This window comes from Haliotis cracherodii, unplaced genomic scaffold (genome assembly GCF_022045235.1).
Source record: "Haliotis cracherodii isolate W230 unplaced genomic scaffold, xgHalCrac1.p SCAF_12, whole genome shotgun sequence".
NCBI lineage: Eukaryota > Metazoa > Mollusca > Gastropoda > Lepetellida > Haliotidae > Haliotis > Haliotis cracherodii.
In genome coordinates, this window is record NW_027266267.1 from 39965031 (window position 1) to 39985169 (window position 20139).

Consider the following 20139-nt stretch of genomic DNA (forward strand, 5'->3'; position numbering starts at 1 on the left):
TACCTAACGTATGAAAAGTTTCAATATCGATATTTGAGTTTCATTCCTTGTAAACAAAACATCACGAAAATATATTACCCTCATCCACATCATATTCTTACTAAGTGACATAAGTTACAATGAATAACTGCTGCGCATACCATATAGCATAACATAGTTACTGGTGTAACCTCTCTGTCGCCTTTTGACGTCATGGAGGAAAATCAGTTTTCATCATCAACGGCAAGCTATTGTTTTTATTCAATGTATAATGCTACACTTAAGCATACAAATCCATTTGATATATATATAGTTATGTCGATCAGATATAAGGCAGTATTTTGTTCACTCACAGTTTCCATTAAGCTGCTAAATAGAACCAATCGTCGCACAGTACTTTTATCAGCTGAGAAACGTGTTGTTTTTCAACACAGAACAATATCTCGGACAACACTTAGCATAGTCTTAATTTTCGAACCAGTTTAATATTTGCTGTTAAATTTACACCATCAAATAGGAAATTTAATATTCTACATCTCTGAATAATTTTATAGTCGGAGTCAGGTAGATCGAGTGTCACACTAGCGCAATTGTCGCACAACTTTCACTTTTCAGATCTTATTAAAATTTGGGTCAGAAAAATAATTCGTCATCCAGCAGGTTGAGGACGGTCGAGTTGCGTCCCTCAGGCACGAATCACAGTTCGTTCCAATTAAGTTTCTAAGTTTTTCAACACCATTCCTCATTTTCCCGAGGCATGGTAATCAACTGACTTTAAAATTCCAGTTTCCACCCTTGCCGAAATAGACTGGAATTTCTGGGCTCAGGGGTACCACCAGTGGCGATTACGAGTCATGTCCCTTCTATGACCCTCCTATTTACCAATCAGAATCCACAACTCCCTATCACTTGCATTTGCTTCAAACAATATGGCGGCGCCCAGTCAAGACAATCTGGTCGATAATCAAAACCTATTTTGCATAACGGGTCCTACTTCACGAAGTGCATCAAATTCACGTGAGCATCTTGATTAAAAACATGACAACTTTGGACTATATCTATTGTTGGGGAGTTGGCAGTACACATGCTTTGCAAATCCTGCAATCGACCGAAATCTGCACAGGGTTTTACGAACCGGGTGTCAATTTCGTGACGCGATTTTCGTTGGACGATGCATGAACTCGTTAGTCCAGACAAAATATAACTCCATAATTCAAGCCTAGTCCTTCAAGTGTGAAAACTGGACTTTCATAGTCAATTAACTACCTTGCATCGGAAGATGCACCACACCTTTGTTCATGGGTTTCACCAAAGTGGTAAACATCTTAAATATGCATCACTTCGGGCCTTCTCCCACCTAAGTTGACATGTCATGATATAACTGATACACTGTTCAAAGTGGCTTAAACCCAACTTACTTTCTCACTCACTCACCAGTCAATTATCAGTTAATTTTAGTTCATTATCAATGTATCTCCAAATCAATATAACTGTTAATTTCTCCTTTTAACAAACACCTTGTGACTTTTGTCACATACGGGAAGTGGGACTTATGATTGAAAGTCAATTCAAGCAACATGATCACCAGTGTCCTTTTAATCGATACATCTATTTCTCATTTGACAAAAACAAAATTTGGTAAAAATGGCTTATATTCATTGATATGGTGATATTCCAGACGGAAGCCTTAGCGCTAAATGCTTCTCTGATAACGGTGTATTACTATATTGGACATGATACTATTACCAGTTATGCAAACATAAATTCGTTAATGAACACAGACGATAAGGTGATAACCAACAATGAACGTATTTTGGAAATTTCACCAGATTTATAGTTGCTGTTTGTATTAATGATTTTCCATGGACCATGCAAGATGTGAATGGTGTGAATGTTTGTCTCATATTGCTGCTACACAAACAGACTGGTTTGAAACAGAAACTAGTGCAGCATAGAATCTTTTCACTGATCAGTGATGTGGCGCAACTGACAGCGTCATACAACAGCAACAATCCTGACCAAACATCTTTCAGGTGACTTGTCAACTAAGCTGGTCAGTTTTGAAGGGAATATCTTAAAAAGGTCCCCACACAACTCTGTTTGGCCTAACTGTTAAGCACACAGGCTTAAGTTGGTTTTAAAATGGGCATTTTCAAATATCGACGAGGTGGAAAATCAATCTCATCAAAATCAGATCTTCGCTCTCGCTACCGTTCAACACAGTTGTGAGGACATCCCATAAGATGACACGTCAAAAGGACCTTTCATCCGATCAATCAGAGTGTTGCTTACCAGATTGGGACACAGACAGTCGGAATGTGTTTTCTAATTATGCAACCTAAAAAGGTAAACCACAGGTATTTCAAACGTCAGTTATGGACTGGACGACTGATTCCGAATGCGAGACATCATTGATCTCTTGCTTCAGTGCTTATCTATTGCTTTCCACAGCCGATGGGAAGTAATGTCATACAAATTTGGCCATTTTCTATTGATCAGTTTTTAAATATCGATTTGAATTTTTTTCAGTATATTTTTAAAAACGTAGTCTGGAATAAAAGTCGCCAGTTTGAAACTGGAATGGTAAAGCTCGAGAAATCTACTTTCTCATTTGTTCATGCTGACTTCCTGTAAATCATTTCATTTATTGGTCAAATTTCACGAAATGTAATTCTGACTTAAATCTGATTTTAATGAGATTGTGTTCTTTCAAACCTGTGTTTGTTCTTCAGAAAAAGCCACTAAACAGGTACAACCTTCAAAAAGCATTCAGAACGTTCTGCCACAAACCACTTATGCACAACAGAGTAGGTGGAATGTGATGGCAGCCACATACAAAATAGATTCGTTTATATTTAATCTGTTCATTTCGTAAGTGTATGTTATATCAGCTCATCCATCCAGGATGACATTTGTATTATACTCGATGTTAAGCATAAGTATTATGAAAATGGTTGAATGAAAGATTAAAGAATGCGATATATGCTGGTGCAAAAGGGTTGCAGGTAGCTATTATCCAAGTCTATCAAACAGTTCAGTTAAAGGGGTTATCCCGCGAGTGTGTTTGGAGTGAGTGAGTGAGTGAGTTAAACTTTAACGTCGCATCGGCCTTATTTCAGCCATATAGCGACGAGACCAAGTTAATATATATACAATTTGGTTATTTATGCAATATCATATTTAAAAACAATTTATGAAACATATTCGAGCATACTATATTTAAAAACAATTGATGAAACATATTTGAGCATAACAATATCATTAAGACAGTTTAAAACACGGGCTATAGGCAACGAGTAACCAAAGCTAGGCCACCTCGCAGGGGATTATGGGGACTTACAGTGCTTCTGCTTCCTGCATGATACCCCAGCAGGATTTACGTCATCACTCTAGCAACTGGTGGTTGTGCACAGTACTAGCCACTGGTGGTTGTGCACAGTACTAGCCAATATTAAAAAATACTCATCCATCAATGAGTTGGCATAAAACACTGGTTGATGATAGTTACATCAATTACTATAGGATTACGTGTCACACAGGGGGACAATATTTTTACGCTACGTTAACCTCCTGGACAGAGCCTTTAATAATGTCAGTTGCCAATAGCATCACACCAAATTTAAAAACAAGCATTTAATTACTCACATACATATTTAAAATTTATTATACAGACCAATTTCTTTAAGTAATTTTATGATGAGATGCCCGCTGACACGGGAAAAGAGATCTTTCAGATTTATGCTTTGATAATGTGAATCCCTTGCGATTGCAAAGTCCACACAGTCAAGCAATGTATGCTTGACGGTGAACCTTTCATCACAAGGGATACACTTAGGAGGTTCGTCCTCATCTGTTTTAGGCAGATATTCATGTGTAAACCGACTGTGGCCAATACGACATCGTCGTAATACAACCTCGTCATGTCTTGACTGACAACCCAAGTAGGTATGACCGATTGTTGGTTTCAGTTCGTGTAGTTTATTGCTTCCTACTTGGGTGTCCCACCTCTTTTGCATGAGATCTCGAGTATAAGATTTGATGGTAGGTTTGAAATCACTGTACGGGATACGAAGTGGAGATAACGGTTTGTCAAGAGCTGCTTTAGCTGCCGCATCGGCTTTTGAGTTGCCTGTTATGCCAACATGACCTGGTAACCAGCAAAAGACGATGTCACATTGGCCAGTGGAAAGATCATTATAGAGTTCTAAAATTGTCAAGGGTGATATGGTGAGACACTTTTTAAGTGCCTGAAGGCAAGATAACGAATCAGAGAAGATGATGAAATTTTTAATTGGTTTTGTTGTTTAATATAGGTCAAAGCTGTTGCCACCATCCTTGGACCCGTCTGTAAAAAAGGACCTGTGAGAATCATATTTGGAGCGTAATTGGTTATACAATTGTTGATATACCAAAGGATTGGTTTCCGACTTTTTTAGATTTGTTAGAGTGAGGTCTACTTCTGGCTTCACCATCTGCCAGAGAGGAGAAGACAGAAGACGGTGAGGTGATATACTATTTAAATCTATTTTAGCTGCAGTGATGTGTGGTTGAATTCTGATTCCAAGTGGTGGAACCAGTTTTGATAGATTTTGAAACAGGTTTTCATATTGAGGGTGGAAAACACAATTGTATGCTGGATTAGATTTATATGAGTGCAATTTAGTGATATATTGCAGTGAAAGTTTAATGCGGCGCATATCGAGTGAAGGTTCATCTGCCTCCACATACAAACTGTCCATGGGAGAGGTCCTAAAAGCTCCAAGACAGAGTCTTAGGCCTTGATGCTGTATAGTGTCCAATTTTTCTAAATTGCTTTTGCAGGCTCCACCATAGACAATGGAACCATAGTCCAGTTTGGAGCGTATTAACGATCTGTACAAGTGAAGGAGGGTGGTCTGATCCCCACCCCACTAGGAATTTGAAATGACTTTTAACAAGTTGAGAGCCTTCAGGCACTTTGCCTTAAGATATTTAATGTGTGGTAAGAATGTGAGATGACAATCAAATATGAGGCCCAGGAATTTGGCCTCCTCTACTACCTTGATAGGAGTACCATCTAAAAATAAATCTGGATCCTTGTGATGTTTGTATTTACAACAAAAGTGAATACAGTTTGTTTTGGATTTAGAAAATTTGAAGCTGTTTTCGTTTCCCATTTTTTTAATTTTGTTAAGACAGAGCTGTAACTGTCTTTCTATTGTATTCATATTCTTACCACGACAAGAAATGTTGAAATCGTCCACAAAAAGTGAACCATCAATGCTATTGTTTCATATTTTAGTGAGACTATCAATTTTGATGCTGAAAAAGGTGACTGATAGTATTCTGCCTTGAGGGACGCCCTGATCTTGATCAAAATGATCAGACAGGGTAGAGCCCACTCGTACTTGAAATTGTCTGTTGTTTAAAAATTGAGATATTAACTGAGGTAATCTGACCCTCAATCCTAATTCATGCAAATCTTTTAAAATACCATGTTTCCACGTTGTATCAAATGCTTTCTCTAGATCGAAAAAGATTGATACAGTAAGTTGTTTGTTGACAATGGAATTATTAATAAACGATTCTAAATGCACCAAATGGTCAATGGTACTTCTGTTTCTTCGGAAACCACACTGGATGTCACTCAGGAGGTTTTTTGTCTCCAGGTACCAGACTAATCGATTGTTGACCATGCGGTCCATGGTTTTACAAACACAGCTAGTTAATGATATTGGACGGTAGTTGGATGGATCTGTATGATCCCGTCCTGGCTTTGGAATAGGAATAATAATAGCATTGTGCCACGAAGAAGGGAAACTTCCGGTTGTCCATATTTCATCAAATATACTAAGTAACGTTTCCAAACATGAATCAGACAAGTGTTTCAGGAGCTGATAGTGAATGTTGTCGGCTCCTGCTTCAGTGTCATGAGATTGCCCTAGGGCAGTATATAATTCATGGAGTGAAAATGTTTCATTATAGTCCTCACCATTATCAGAGTTAAAATTTACTTTTTTCGTTTCTTGCTGTTTTTGAAACCTCTGAAATTGAGGATTATAGTTTGATGATGAGGAATGATTTGCCAAAGTGTCACCAAGTTTGTTAGCAATTTCGGATTAGTAGTTAAAAGTGTATTACCATCTTTAAAATGGTGAATTCCAGATTTAGATCCTTTGCCCTTAATCTTTTGAATCATGTTCCACACCTTTGACAGAGATGTGCGGGAATTAATGTTTGAAACATAGTTCCTCCAGGATTCACGTTTATTCTGTTTAAAGGTACGTCTCGCTTTAGCGCCCGTGATTTTAACATTATTCAGATTGTGGACAGTTGGATGTCGTCGGAAATATTTTTCAGCTTTCTTCCTATTTTTTCTAGCTTGTTTACAATTATTATCGAACCATGGTTTACGTATATTAGGGTTTGCAGAGGACTTAGGAATGCTTTCGTCTCCAATAGCATTCAATATATCTGAAAAAAAGTTGTATTGGATTAGGACCATTCCTGAAACTTTCGGGTTTTAGTTTTTCAGAACATAGTGTTTGGAATAAAGACCAATCAGCCTTTGTAAAGTTCCACCTTGATGAAGGTGGTTCGTCAGACGGATTTATAGTTGTAAGGATTGTTGGAAAATGGTCACTTCCACAAAGGTCATCATGGACCGACCATTCGAATTCATTTAAAACATTTGAATCTGTCAGTGAAAGGTCAAGGGCAGAGTATGTCCCAGTGGCGGGATGAAGATATGTAGTATTATCATCATTGAAGATACATAAATCATTGTTTTAGATAAAATCTTCAAGGACTTTTCCCTTATTATTTATGTCAGTACTCCCCCATAGGGGATTATGACGGTATAAATCGCCCATGATGATACAGGGCTTCGGGAGCTGATCGTACAAAGTCTGAAGATTTGATTGACGGATAGTTGAGGAAGGTGGAAGATACAGTGAACACAGTGTAAACACTATGTTCAAAGTAACACGGACAGCAACAGCTTGAAGAGTAGTGTTGAGTGGAACAGGGCTATGGATTATGCCCTGCTTCACCAGGATAGAAGAACCTCCTGTAGCTTTATCACCAGGAGGGGAAAACGAGTGGTAAGAACTGTACTGACGGATATCAAATACATCTGTGTGTTTCAGATATGTTTCTTGGAGACAAAAAGTTGACGGTTTAAAATCTTGGATCAAAAGTTGTATTTCATTAAAATTCTTCCTAAGACCTCTGCAATTCCATTGTACAATGTTTTGTTGATTCATGGTGGGGCTTCCACAGGAGAAATGTCACGCGAACGTGAGGAAGACTTTGTAGTACTCCTATCAGTATCATGTGGAGATGGAGTTACCTCCATGTCCAGAGGACCAAAGGAGTTATGGACCTCTACTGGGACCTCTAAAGGAGAGATGGCCTTTGGTGTTTTTCAGCTGTTTTTGCTGCTTCTTTTTTCAATAATTTCTTTTCCCTGTAAGTTTGGTAATTTCTGGTTCTGGTTCTGTTTCGGGTTCATGTGTTGGTTTAGGAGTCTGAGACTCAACATTTGTAACAGTTTTGTGTTTCGGAGGAGTCACAGTCGAGGGTGTCACAGCTGGGTTATGGAGTGAAGCAGTAGGAAGTGGCTGAACAGACTTGACCCATGTGAGATCATTCTGGCAGTCGATAGAGGCAGTAGTGACAGGCGGACGGGAGACAGCAGAATGGCGCAGCACAGGCCGCGAACTAGTCTAGATCTCTGCTATATCATCCGGGTACTCACGGGGAAAAACAATAACAAAGGCAACAACTCTCGGGGAATTGCTTTAGGTAATTGCCCATTTAACAGTATTCAAGTTATATCACGGCGTGTCAGCTTAATGTGGGAGGAAAGCCCAAAGTGATGCAGGTCTCAGACGTTTACCATTTCGGTGAACCCCACGAGCACGGGTATGGTGCTGAGAAACCTAGAAACTTAATTGGGGCGAACCGGGTTTCGAACCCACAATCATAGGTTTCTGGCGTGCCCTAGGGACGCAACTATGCACAGCGAATCGCAACGTCTAAGACGACTGGGCCACCCGTGCCACCCACTGAAATCAAAATCGGGGCACCATGTTATAAATCCTGAAGACGCTCAAATAGCAGTTCATGGAAGATTTACATTCTCTCATCAATTCTAAGAAATGTACTTGAAAAAAAAATTGATTAAAATTTCCCAATCAAATCTAGTTATAATCAGCCTGATAAGTCTATGTAAATACATACATGTATATTCTAGTGTCTTCCTCTAAAACACGAAACCAGCTTTCCCTAAGTTTATTTCAGAAGCTTCGTATAAAGTTGTGTTATTTCAATGTGGTAACTGTACATGTATGTCTTTGACTTGCAAATACCTGACTTGCATTTGCATGTGTTTGTGGTGGATACGCTCTAACCTGATTCATGAGTATGATTCATTAACACATGCTTATGATATAGTCGGAATGGAATGGAAAAGAAGTAAATTATGGAAATGGTTTTGTTTATTTTGTTTCCAATAAAAAGCGTATTCTTAATAGTCGTCCACACATCAAGAACAAGTCACTGTGTAATACAAATACCTAACGACGTAATATTTGTGAAGGACTTCGTTTACCATAGGAAATCTTTAATAACCAAACGATTTTGTCCAGACTATTTCACATTATATTCAGAATGAAACTTATCACGAAACATTATGGGATACTAGACATGCACAAAACATTAGTTGGTTTTGAGGTTTCCTGACGGTCATTTTGGCCGACACATGATAGTGTTTGATTCTGTTCTATCTTATTTGTTGCCGTGAAAATCACCTCAGCTAATGTGTGTACGAGTATTTGTGATTGGAGTCATGACCACAAGATCACCTTATATTTGCAGTCTAAATAAAGTATAGATATCGGTATTGGTGAAAGGAAAAGAAGCTTTACACTATGATCTTACATAATGCAGAGTAGCATGCCATGGAAAACGTAACTCAAAATCAGTCAAGGAAAAAAAGTAATACAATATATTGTACCGTACATTTAGCACAACTGTCACAAGATAGCGTGACTATTCTGTCTCGAAAGTGTCGCGATAGTGGCGTGAAAGTGGCGTGAAAGTGGCGCGATAGTGGCGTGAAAGTGGCGTGATAGTGGCGTGAAAGTGGCGCGATAGTGCCGTGAAAGTGTCGCGAAAGTGCCGCGATCTTGTAAAATGTTATCGCGAAAATGGCGCGAAAGTGTCTCGAAAGTGGCGCAAAAGTTTCGCGTTAATGGCTCAAAGGTGGCGCGATAAATCCGCGTTAGTGCCGCAATAGTGGCGAGAAAATTTCGAGAAAATAGGGGAAGTTGCTTATGAAATGTAGTGTAGTTTATAACGATCAACAGAGTCAAAAGTGTTTTTTTTAAATCGGCAAAGGCTACATACACTTTGTATTTAGGACGTGATAGACATTTTTGGATTAATTCATATAATGAGAATATATGATCTGACGTTTAGTACTTTTTACTAAAACCAGCTGGAGTTTCTGGAATCTTATTTCGCATGTTTGCCCAATTCGTTATCCTGGAATAAGGTACTGATGTAATAATCTCTCGAAGTGTACTCATTAAGGATATTACCCTATAATTGTCTGGGTTGTTAAAAATTCCTTTCTTGTGTATTGGAATAATTACCTAACAAGACCAGCTTCTGAGGAATATACCACTGTCAAACATCTTATTGAAACATTTTTGAAGAAAAGGCATCATCTGAAATTTGGAACATGTTATCATTTCAACCACCATTTGGTCAGGATCAGCAACTTTTCCACTTTTTAGATGTAATATAGCGTCTAGAATTGTATCCTGTGATATGGGTGATTCTAAAATACGTTTGTCAACATCATTGTAACATGAAGAGGAAACATCCATAATATCGTCAAACACATCACTGTCAGTGTTGAATACAGTGTTATTTGAAAAGACTTTCATAAAATGTATAAGCCACTCACCCTTTGAGATACTATCATAAAATGTATAAGCCACTCACCCTTTGAAATACTATCTTTTCTATTTGTATGCATTTTTAATGAACGTATTTGTTTCCGAAACTTAAAGGGAGAATGGATAGTATCACTCAGTTTTTAGCCTAAATTTACACAAGTCAGTTTTATTTGTCCTACAGCAGGATTTGACGTGATTTTTCTTTTTGCAGTAGATGTTTCTATTAGAGTCAGTACTTCTACGTCTAAATGTTCTGAATGCTTTTCGAGCATACCGTCTAGCAATCTTATATTCGTCTCTTATTGGTGCCTTGGTACGTTGATAGTGCAAAATTCTAGTTCTTTTCCTCGTACAATCGGCAGAATCAAAGATGACATGGACGAAATCATCTACAGCCCCATCTGTGTTAAAATCCAGTTTACTCAAAAGTAGTTGATTACAAGACACCATCCTTTCCTGTACAGGCTGTTCAAAAATGTTTCACAAAGAGATTCATTCCAAAACCAGATGTTGGATTGTCATTTTGGTTGTTCATGTTTAGAAATTTACATGTCAATTCTAATGGTAAATAATCAGACTCTATACGACCTCGCCTACGTTGGGGTGTTTCCTGTTGAGTACAGGAGGTACTATCCGAACTTTCAAGAGGTTTTGTCACAAGCTTACCGTTCTTAAAGTTACCAAAATGGCCGGTGTCTTTAAGAGCATTCAGTTGTTGACGTTGGCGTGTGGTCAAGTCGCTTGAAATTCCAAGCCCGTTTTCCTTAAGCATGGGTCTAGCTTTCAGAGCTCGAACCTTGTCGTCTGATATCAGAAGCTTGGCAATTATAGGTCGTGGTTTCTCCGCATTTCCAAGGCGATGGGCGAGGGTAATGTCAGATGATTGCCACGTTTTAAACGTTACGTGTTCATTAAAAAGTGACATCACCGTTTCCTTGCAAGCCATCGATTTCTCACCTTCTGCTTCGGGTATACCATGGAGAATGACATTGTCACGTCTGCTAAATGCTTTTAGTTGTCCATATCATCATCAAACTTAGCTAGACGTTCTACGACATTTCAATATTATCAGTAACATCACCAATGTCAGTATACCTGATGTCTTATTTACATTATATATGTATTCTGTACCATCATGATGGTATTAAATGTTATAGTTACAATCAAACGTGTTTGTTTGTTGTTTAACACCGCACTCAGACAAATTCCAGCTATATAACTACAGTCTGTAAATAATCGAGCCTGCACAAATGTAAACGGCCAGCAGTGGGTTTCGTATTTCATCCTGTGTTGGCAGACCTTGCTCTGGGATCTGTCGCACATAGTGCGGTTTTAAGTCGGTTTTAGGATACATAATCTGTCAGTGGAATTCAGACACGCGCCAACAAGTCAAAATAAACCATGTTACCAAGTTTATTGAGATCACATACCATTGTGCACAGTTACCTATATCGGGCAATCGGTTGTGTTTAATTTGGTTACAAGAGTAAATGAAAGTAAATCTTAAGAAGTTCGAGATGTTGCTTCCCATAACCCAGCAATTATAGTGATTAGGATGGACTATTATTAAATGACTTTACATTAAAATATACACGCACATTACCTTATACTAACTACCACATCCTTCAGAGGTCGGAATTTTCTCGGATCTTAGGAGAGATTGGGTTATACATTCCATTCACAGGCACATGATGACATGTGGAGATTATTGACCAACAGATGACTTCAGCAGACCTACTCATATTTAATAGTTTGATGCATGTAACTAGCATCAAGTTTACAAACTGCATCAACATTAATTAATTTTTCAGAAATTTTATTGCAGTTTAACATTTATCTTTCTTGTTTCGAACATTAATTTGGTTTATACTTTCAATCATATTTGCAATTTATTTATAAGAACCATTATAAGGTCCATGTATTCTGCCTTGGCCATAGTGCTTTTTATGGTTCCATTGTCCACAGAAGGAAGATTTGGTCTATTTTAATCACACACCCAAAGGTCTGTAACAATTGACGAAAACTACGAGTGACAGGGAGGGCGGATGGTGGTCAGGGGGCTGCAGAAAGGGTTGAGATCGTTGATCTTGAGGAGAGATACTACTAGATTTTTCAAATTTCAAGAATGTTTAGACTCTATATTAATCACATTCACAATCATCACTGCACGCATGCTGGGAGTTCTAAACAACTAAACAAAATGCCTTTTTGTTCCCCAACAGGAGTTAACGAATGTGTCATAGCCGAGTGAACGTGGTCTACATGATTGTTGTACATATAGTTTTATCATTAATTATGAGCAATAATGATAAATGTATTAAAAATAATTAAGACTTTTTTCTTGTTAACTCACACCGTAATATCACAATTAAAATAATGCAAAACTCCACCAGATAACCTAGGGTTTTATATGTTTAGTCATGTATCAATTTGATTATTTTGCTTCTCTCAAATCGTCAATGCCTACATGTAGCATCTCCTAGAACATTTAGTCACAATCCGTTTTGTCGGGCCAATCCTATGCATAAATCCGATATAGACTATGTAAGTGTTTTTCATTCTACGTTCAAGTGTATAGATATTGTGAACGTTATCGTTGTATGTAGATGCCTGGAAACAAATGAGTGAAAAACAACGAATACACAGCAAGGGACATTTTCGCGTTCATGCATGATATGAATTAGGCACATTTTAAAAAACCTGTGTACAGGGACAAAATCAATAAGGAAGTTTTCAATGTCATAAAATGATTGTGATATAATCCATCGTCAGTTTGTCAATATGCATTGTGGTATATCAGCTTATCTCTGGATTTAGTCCAGTTCAGGACTGAACTGTGATCTGTTAATTGTCGGATGCATTTCAAGTGAATGATTATAAGAAATGAAGCCTACGATACTACAGCAAAACAAATGCAATACTGCTTTAGGGTTTAAATGCATCTCAAAAACATTAGAAAATTGTAAGGCATTAAACCTTTGATAGTTTCAATGATGTGGTTGCACTGTACAAAAAGGTCATGACAGAAACTTTGGGCATAGAAGGGAATCGATATTTAAGAGTCAGTCTGTTTTACCACTGTAAACATATGTGAATATAACTCATGTGTTGTATTGGTAAATGTGAGTAAGGGCCGATAGACCAAGCAGTCAGTGACTTAAATGACCCTGGGCTGACCAGGCGAGTTAGGGAGGAATGTCTCCCACTGACCATGAGGTGCGTACGGAAAATGCTTTAGGTAACTGTAGTAGGTAACGGCAGTACGACATGTTGGAGTCTTTTTTCTTGAACAAAATGTTTAAGACGATCCTGTTCATAGTTCTTCCTACTGTCGTTCCGACCCTTCATTTCCATCCCCCCACCCAGAACTATGTTGGACAGTACAATTCCCTTATCAGGTTTATGAGTACGTTATTTCCAGTCTTGTTTCAGAAGGAGTAGTTCAACTTGTACTGTATCTTACAGTTTGGTTGGTTGGTTTGTTTGTTGTTTAACGCCTCACTCAGCAATATTCCAGCTTTATGACGGCGGTCTGTAAATAATCGAGTCTGGACAAGACAAGCCAGTTACTAATATCATGAGCATCAATCCACACAATTGGGATTGATGACGTGCATCAACCAAGTCAGCGAGCCTGACCCCCTGATCCTGTTTGTCGCCATTTACAGCAAGCATGGGTTGCTGAAGACCTATTCTACCCAGGAATCTTCACGGGTCCTCTTACAGGTAATTCTGATACACCCAAGTCCGTTGACGGTCCTGTCCCACCTTGTGTCCTCTCAGGTACGATTTTCACCAATTCACACAGATTGACCACTCAAACGCCGTTCCAGCCACTCCAGCCATCCCTTTCTCCCCCAGGACCCTTCTCCCACTATTTCTGAGCAGGATTTAGACTTGCTGTGTAGAAAGGCTCAATTCTTATATCAATCAATCAGTAAGAGCCTATTGTAACATCACAATTACAAGCGTGCAACTGCCTTTCATGATTCACTTGCAAATAAATAATACCCAGTCCAGATTAACTCAGCTGAGTACAATTACGCTATATTGTTAAGTTACACAAGAATGTGAGTTCAAATAATTTTCATAAGATCTATCCTTATCATTATCTCAGCTAATCTTTACTCATCTAATATCATCTCTGTCTTGATATTAGAGGTGGGCACACTCCACTGACCCTCTCTCTAACCCTCTAAACCATTTAAACAGTTTTGGTACTTCGTGTGTCTTGCTCTGAGGTGCTTAGAATACGACAACATCAAGACCAAGCAAGAGCTTAAACATGTCCGTTCAAATATGTACATTTCCATAATCCTTGCTCGACTCTTGCTTACTGCTCTATTTATCAAAGCAAAGTGATGAAATATTCAGTGAGTGAGTGAGTATGGTTTTACCCCGCTTTTAGGAACATTCCAGCAATATCACGGCGGGGGAAACCAGAAATGGGCTTCACACATTGTACCCATGTCGGGAATCGAACCCGGTTCATTGGCGTGACGAGCAAACGCTTTAACCACTAGGCAACCCGACCGCCCCTATGATGAAATGTTCAGATAATCAAGTATTTAATGTCTAAATGGGTTTCGATTGGACATCACACAGCAGTTGACATTTCTCTTCTGACTCTTCTAGACTCTATTCTATACCATAACACATTATAAAAGTCTATAAATGTGGTAACATCTTACAGACACGATCCTTTAAATTCAGTATTGCAGCAGATAACAGAAGAAAATATTTTGAAAACGTTATAAAACGTCAACATCAGAGAACAACCAGTCTCGACTGTCCGCCAATACAGATTCCATTGAGCGAAACAGCAAAATTATAGGTATAGTATAACCAGGGTATATTGGTTCTTCTTTAATATTTACTTAAAATATAGATGGATAAGAGAGAAGGTACTGTACAGGGTGAGGGCATCACCCACAGGGTAAATGATTACTGATTTTGCTTCTCTTAGTGATAGAGATAACTTTTTCATTAGTAAAATGAAATTAGTAGAATCTAGTCTTGCAATTTAAGTATCGGAGGGGAAATGAATGGATGGAGCAAGTTGTCAGTCTTGAGATGAGAGTACTACTGCTTGATTGGAATGTCTGATAAACATGATTCAGTATCTTTTAGGCGCCTTCCAGTTTGACAGAGTGTTGGATTTTTGTCATAAAGAGGTTGAATTATGAGTATGTTATTATGAGTATATCGGTTGACCAATGAGTTAGGCAATTAGCTGAAGGTTTGGTTAAGAAGGGATTGATAGAAAAACTGATTGGAACGGAAATTGTGGTTCATATTGAGGTGAGCGTTAGGAGTCATTTCACATGACATCAAATATTATTTCGGTGGGAGGAGCAAAAATTATGATCAATAGTATTTAGTGAGCTGTCCGGGAGTGGTGCGCGGATTCGGGAGCTCACGGCTGAACAGAGAGGTTCTCTGATCAGACAATCTATCAGGATCTTCAACACATTACCTAGGTATGTGTTGTATCTGTCTTCAAAAAATGGACTGGAGAATCCAAATTCACTTGTGATTTGAGAGCTGCATCATTCCCAGGACCAAAGAGTGGTTAACTAGAGAAAGTGACCAAAGGTAGAAGGGTACAGTACCCGACACCTAAGGTTACATATGGCGGAGATGCTCTAAGATCACCGTACCATGCTCATCGCAAGTTTGAACGGGGAGTTTTAGTTGCATCTGCAGCTGAGTTGATGGACACTTGATAGTTGTTAGCCTGACACGAGCCGATGCTGTTTGCCATTCATGGTAGGTGATGTTCTGTGAAGCGTGAATTGATTGTGAGGGATGTGTTTTGCCCTTGTATTTGTGACTACATTCACCAGCAGGACTATGGTTGACTGGGGTGGGGTGGTCAGTTCCCGTGGAGAGACTTTGTTATTGATTTCTTTGGTAGTGTGGCTACTACCACAACAGTGATATTGATTTTCTAGTGTGTGACAGTTACACTGAGGGAGGACCCTTGCTGCACGCTTGTGTGCATAGGGACATTCTGCAGTATTATAAGACTGTTATTATCTCTCATCACCAACAATGAGTATGAGGAGTCTTGAAAGTCTGATGTTGAAGTTGGACATTCACATCAGGTCAGAGAAGAACCAAAGTGACTCAAAATGTTTCATGACAATGAAAATTGTTCTGCCTCTGATATGACAGAGACAAATGGCAGTTTATTGGCAAGAGGACTTGGAAATAAGGACAAATTAGACAAGAGTTTTGACGCTTCAGCAAGGGATTTTTCCCTAAGTCAGTTTTCTCTTGAGAAATTCAATGGAAGTGATCCAGAAATTGCAAGTTCATGGTTAAGCAGATATGAGAAATTTACGTCTTTACATAATTACTCATAAGAGTGGACAAAGACAGCAGTTAGTTTATGGTTAGACAAAAATGCTTTAAGGTGGCATGAAGCTCAAGACTTTAGTGACAATTCCTGGAATGAGGTGAAGACAGCTTTCCTTGCAAGGTACAAACTAAATTCAGCAAAAAGATATGAAAGACTAGACAAGCTTTTTAATAGGAAACAGAAACAGTCTGAGGATTTTGAGGACTTTCTTCCAGAATTGCAATATGAGGCAAAACGTCTGGAAAGACTGGACGACAACTTTATCATGGATGCCGTCATTAGGATTTCTCAACCTCACATTAAACAGTTCATTTTGACAAGATTGCATGAGACCAAGGATCAAGTCCTGGAAAGTGCAAGAATAGCAGATGCTGCATTTGGATTGGCCACATCAGAGAATGACAGACTTGTGTCTGTTATAGAGGAGCTCGGTGGATAAGTATCCTTATAAACCAGTGCAGAAAATACTCGAGCAAGAGGAAACGTTTCATGTGAGCATCAGGATGACTCCATGTACAGAAAGCAGTACATTAAAACTGCTACTGAGTGTACTGATGACCAACACCCAGTGAAGAACGGGACACACACATTCCATCAACATCACAGAAGTGGTTGTGCGTCAACACATGTTGATATCAGGGACATAAGTGACAATGATGTGCCCTATGGACAAAACTGGAGCCCTGCTCCAAGGAATATAAACATGGAGGAGCATAGGGTGTCACAACCACAATTATGGAACATTTGTGGACAATGAGGTAGGGACACATTTTAGTAAGTCTGAGCGTTTTGGTGGATCTATGCAATGTTTTCAATGCTGTAGGATAGGCCACCTTAGCAGATTCTGCTGTTCTAATTCAGCCAAACGTGTGAAAGGGTTAACAGGGGCTGTGCTACATGAGGATTTGAGCCTGCTGCCAATATAGCAAATATTGATTTTTATAATGTTGATAACATCATAGGCCTCACGTTTACAATGAGAAATAATACAGAACCAGATAACAGACAGGATAAGTGGTTTGAGTGAGGTTGTTGTTTTGACATGTAGTGTGGGCTTATCTCACAGCTGTATTAGGGTTAAGATATCTTGAAAGACTTACAGTGCCCTATGTGACTCAGGTGACACTTTGAGCTTTATGAATTCAAATGTATTCTCATCTATTGGAGGTGAGAGTAGATTTCCTATAATAAAATGAGGTGCAAGCACATTGGTTGGTACAGATAGGAAACTGTTAGATTTGTTAGGCATATTCCTCTTACAGTTGGTCAGCTATGTGTTGTACAGGACTTTCAGGTCTTTTAGCCTTATCAATTGATGTGTTGTTAGGCTTAGATTTCTTGTGGAGCCAGAAGGCTAACATTGACATTAGCCATAATAGGTTGACTTTGTAGGGATGGACTTACAGAGACAAAGTTCATTGCCGGATTATTCCAACTTACATGTATATGTGATGTGGTACCACCACCACACACCAAAACTTTGTTGCCGGTGTACGTCAATGACCCAGATATAAAGTTAGGCGTCGTTGATCCATTTGAGTCGATTGTAGAATCGTTACACATGTTAGGTGCTAGATGTTTCACTTCATCTGTCAATCAAATAGCATTGTTTAGGTTGATGAACTCTGCTAGTTCAGAGATTAAGGCAGCGATAGGTGTCATTGAAGAAGTCGATATTGCCAATGTGTATGGAGAGTTAGGAGACAGTGACACGACACATACCACGCCTATCACCACAGGTGACAAAGCATTCAACCAGGTTGATTTGACGGGACTCAATCATTAGGTGACAGGAATATGGATATCCAAATATGAAATGAAAGTTGATAAGTCGTAGAGGAATGTGATACCAAGTCCGATTAGCAGGTGTTTCCAAAAGAGAAGGGTTCCTAAGTGAGTTTTTCAATTCAGAAATTGTGGAGGATTTCCATGTCAGAAGAACAATGACAGGGAAAGTGAAGAAAGAAAACAAGAAAACAATAGAACTGCAAGTAAGGAAGTGTGACAATCATATAGGGATATGATATACGGAGGATATGTAGATCCAAGATTATAATAATGAGTTGGTTTTAGTCCCAAGTTATAGTGTCATGTGTCAAAGCAAATGGGTACCCAGATAGGAAATTGAGAATGATAATAAAAGTCGTAGAGGTAACATGCCTACGCAGATATGAAATGATGGTAAGCCGTGGAGGTAACATGCCCACGCCGTAATGATGTCAACAAGAACGTAGAGGGAACATGCCTACATGTATTTGAGCGTGATAAAACACATAGAAGACCGGATGCCTATGTTGTTTGAAAAGCTTGAGAGATCAAGTCTAGAGATGCCTGACAGTCTCTAGTTGTGAAGTAGATATGTCTCTACCTCAGGTTGCTGAGTATATTGAGGACAGTTACAAAACTAACGATGACTTCACTCAGGACGAATGACAAAGGGTCGATTTGCCTCGTAGCCTGGGTGAAGACCTATAAAGCCGTCATGGGATGTAGATGATTGGCCAATCATATTTGAACAGGAGAGGTTTGCCTGGTCAGAAGGATGTTGTATACCTCCTGTTGAGGAGAGGGAATGTTTCAAGAGAGTACAGACGGAATAGTAAAGAGGTTTTTAGTGTGTGTTTTCATGAGTTATGATGCTGACACAGACACAACGATAGGAGTGAAAAGGAACATACGGTTATATATTACTTGGATTGAAGGTGTAAGAAATCAGAAGTTGTTTAAAAACAAGGCCTCTTAACTTAAAAAATATTCAACTGACCCACAAGTACAGCAAATTATTGACACATGAACTGGAACTGTATGAACATAAGCGCTGTGTTCTGTGGTTAACTTAATGTTGGTAGACATTATTTATGAGAGAGTAATATGTTGTATGGTACATTGGTGACGATCAATTGGGATTGTTGTTTATTGTTTTTCACTTAGGGAAGATATGGCTTCAAAGGGATAACAGAGTAGGAACTGAGATCAGATTTAAAATCTGAGAGACAACTTCGATATTTGCGTTCTAAAGGACCCTTAGGTTTCATACTTAAGGTGATGATGACACTACTCATGGTGTGGAACTCAGTACCATTGACGACATGCATTCCGGATATCTATCTCTGGGGTAATACCTTCAGATATATGGGATGACTTAACGTTCGAACATACATGGTATCATCCATTCACTACTGAATTGCCCAAGATCTCTAACTATCCGATTCTGCTTAGAGATATGTGAGGGAATATTAGTCTTCGAGCGAATCATACGTCCTGCGATGAGAATATGAAGGTTATATTGAATTTTACTTATCGCATACATGACGACACTTTCAAAGACATGTTAGAAGGGGTTACTTTGATCAGAAATATTATTCTTCAAGCTCTAATTGTTGGTTCTCAGGCGCGCTCTATGAGAGCTTTACTACCTTTTATTGATTAATTCTCACACAATTTATTTGCTACCGCCCGTGACATGACGTAAACATAATACGACAACATATAAATATTTTATCAAATAAAATAAGAGCTGAAGAAGCAGCTTTTAATGTTTCACAGGATAATATGGGTTCGTACATGTCTAAGGCCAATGACAGAATGGATGGTTTGAAGCAAGGTATTATTGCAAATCATAATGAATTGACTCAACTGATAAAGGTAGAGGATGGTAAGACATGATGGTTTCAGGCCATGTATGCACATTGGATACAACTTGTTGCAAAGGAGTCACATTTTGCTACTATGGTTGAAAGGAAGATTAATCGGTTGAGCACAGGATTATATAAGTTGTTAGAAAATGTACTATCACCCGAGATGATACCTTTCCAACATTTAAGGCGTGCTCTATCAAACATAAGGAGA

At 38.7% G+C, this 20139-nt stretch overlaps 1 protein-coding gene and 1 pseudogene across 1 annotated transcript in view; one reads left to right on the top strand and one right to left on the bottom strand.

Moving 5' to 3' along the window:
• Nucleotides 1-20139, bottom strand: part of LOC139457377 (scavenger receptor cysteine-rich domain-containing protein DMBT1-like) — a 120326-nt gene that overhangs the window by 48119 nt on the left and 52068 nt on the right. The window lies entirely within an intron of this gene.
• Nucleotides 16061-17047, top strand: LOC139457952 (uncharacterized; annotated as a pseudogene).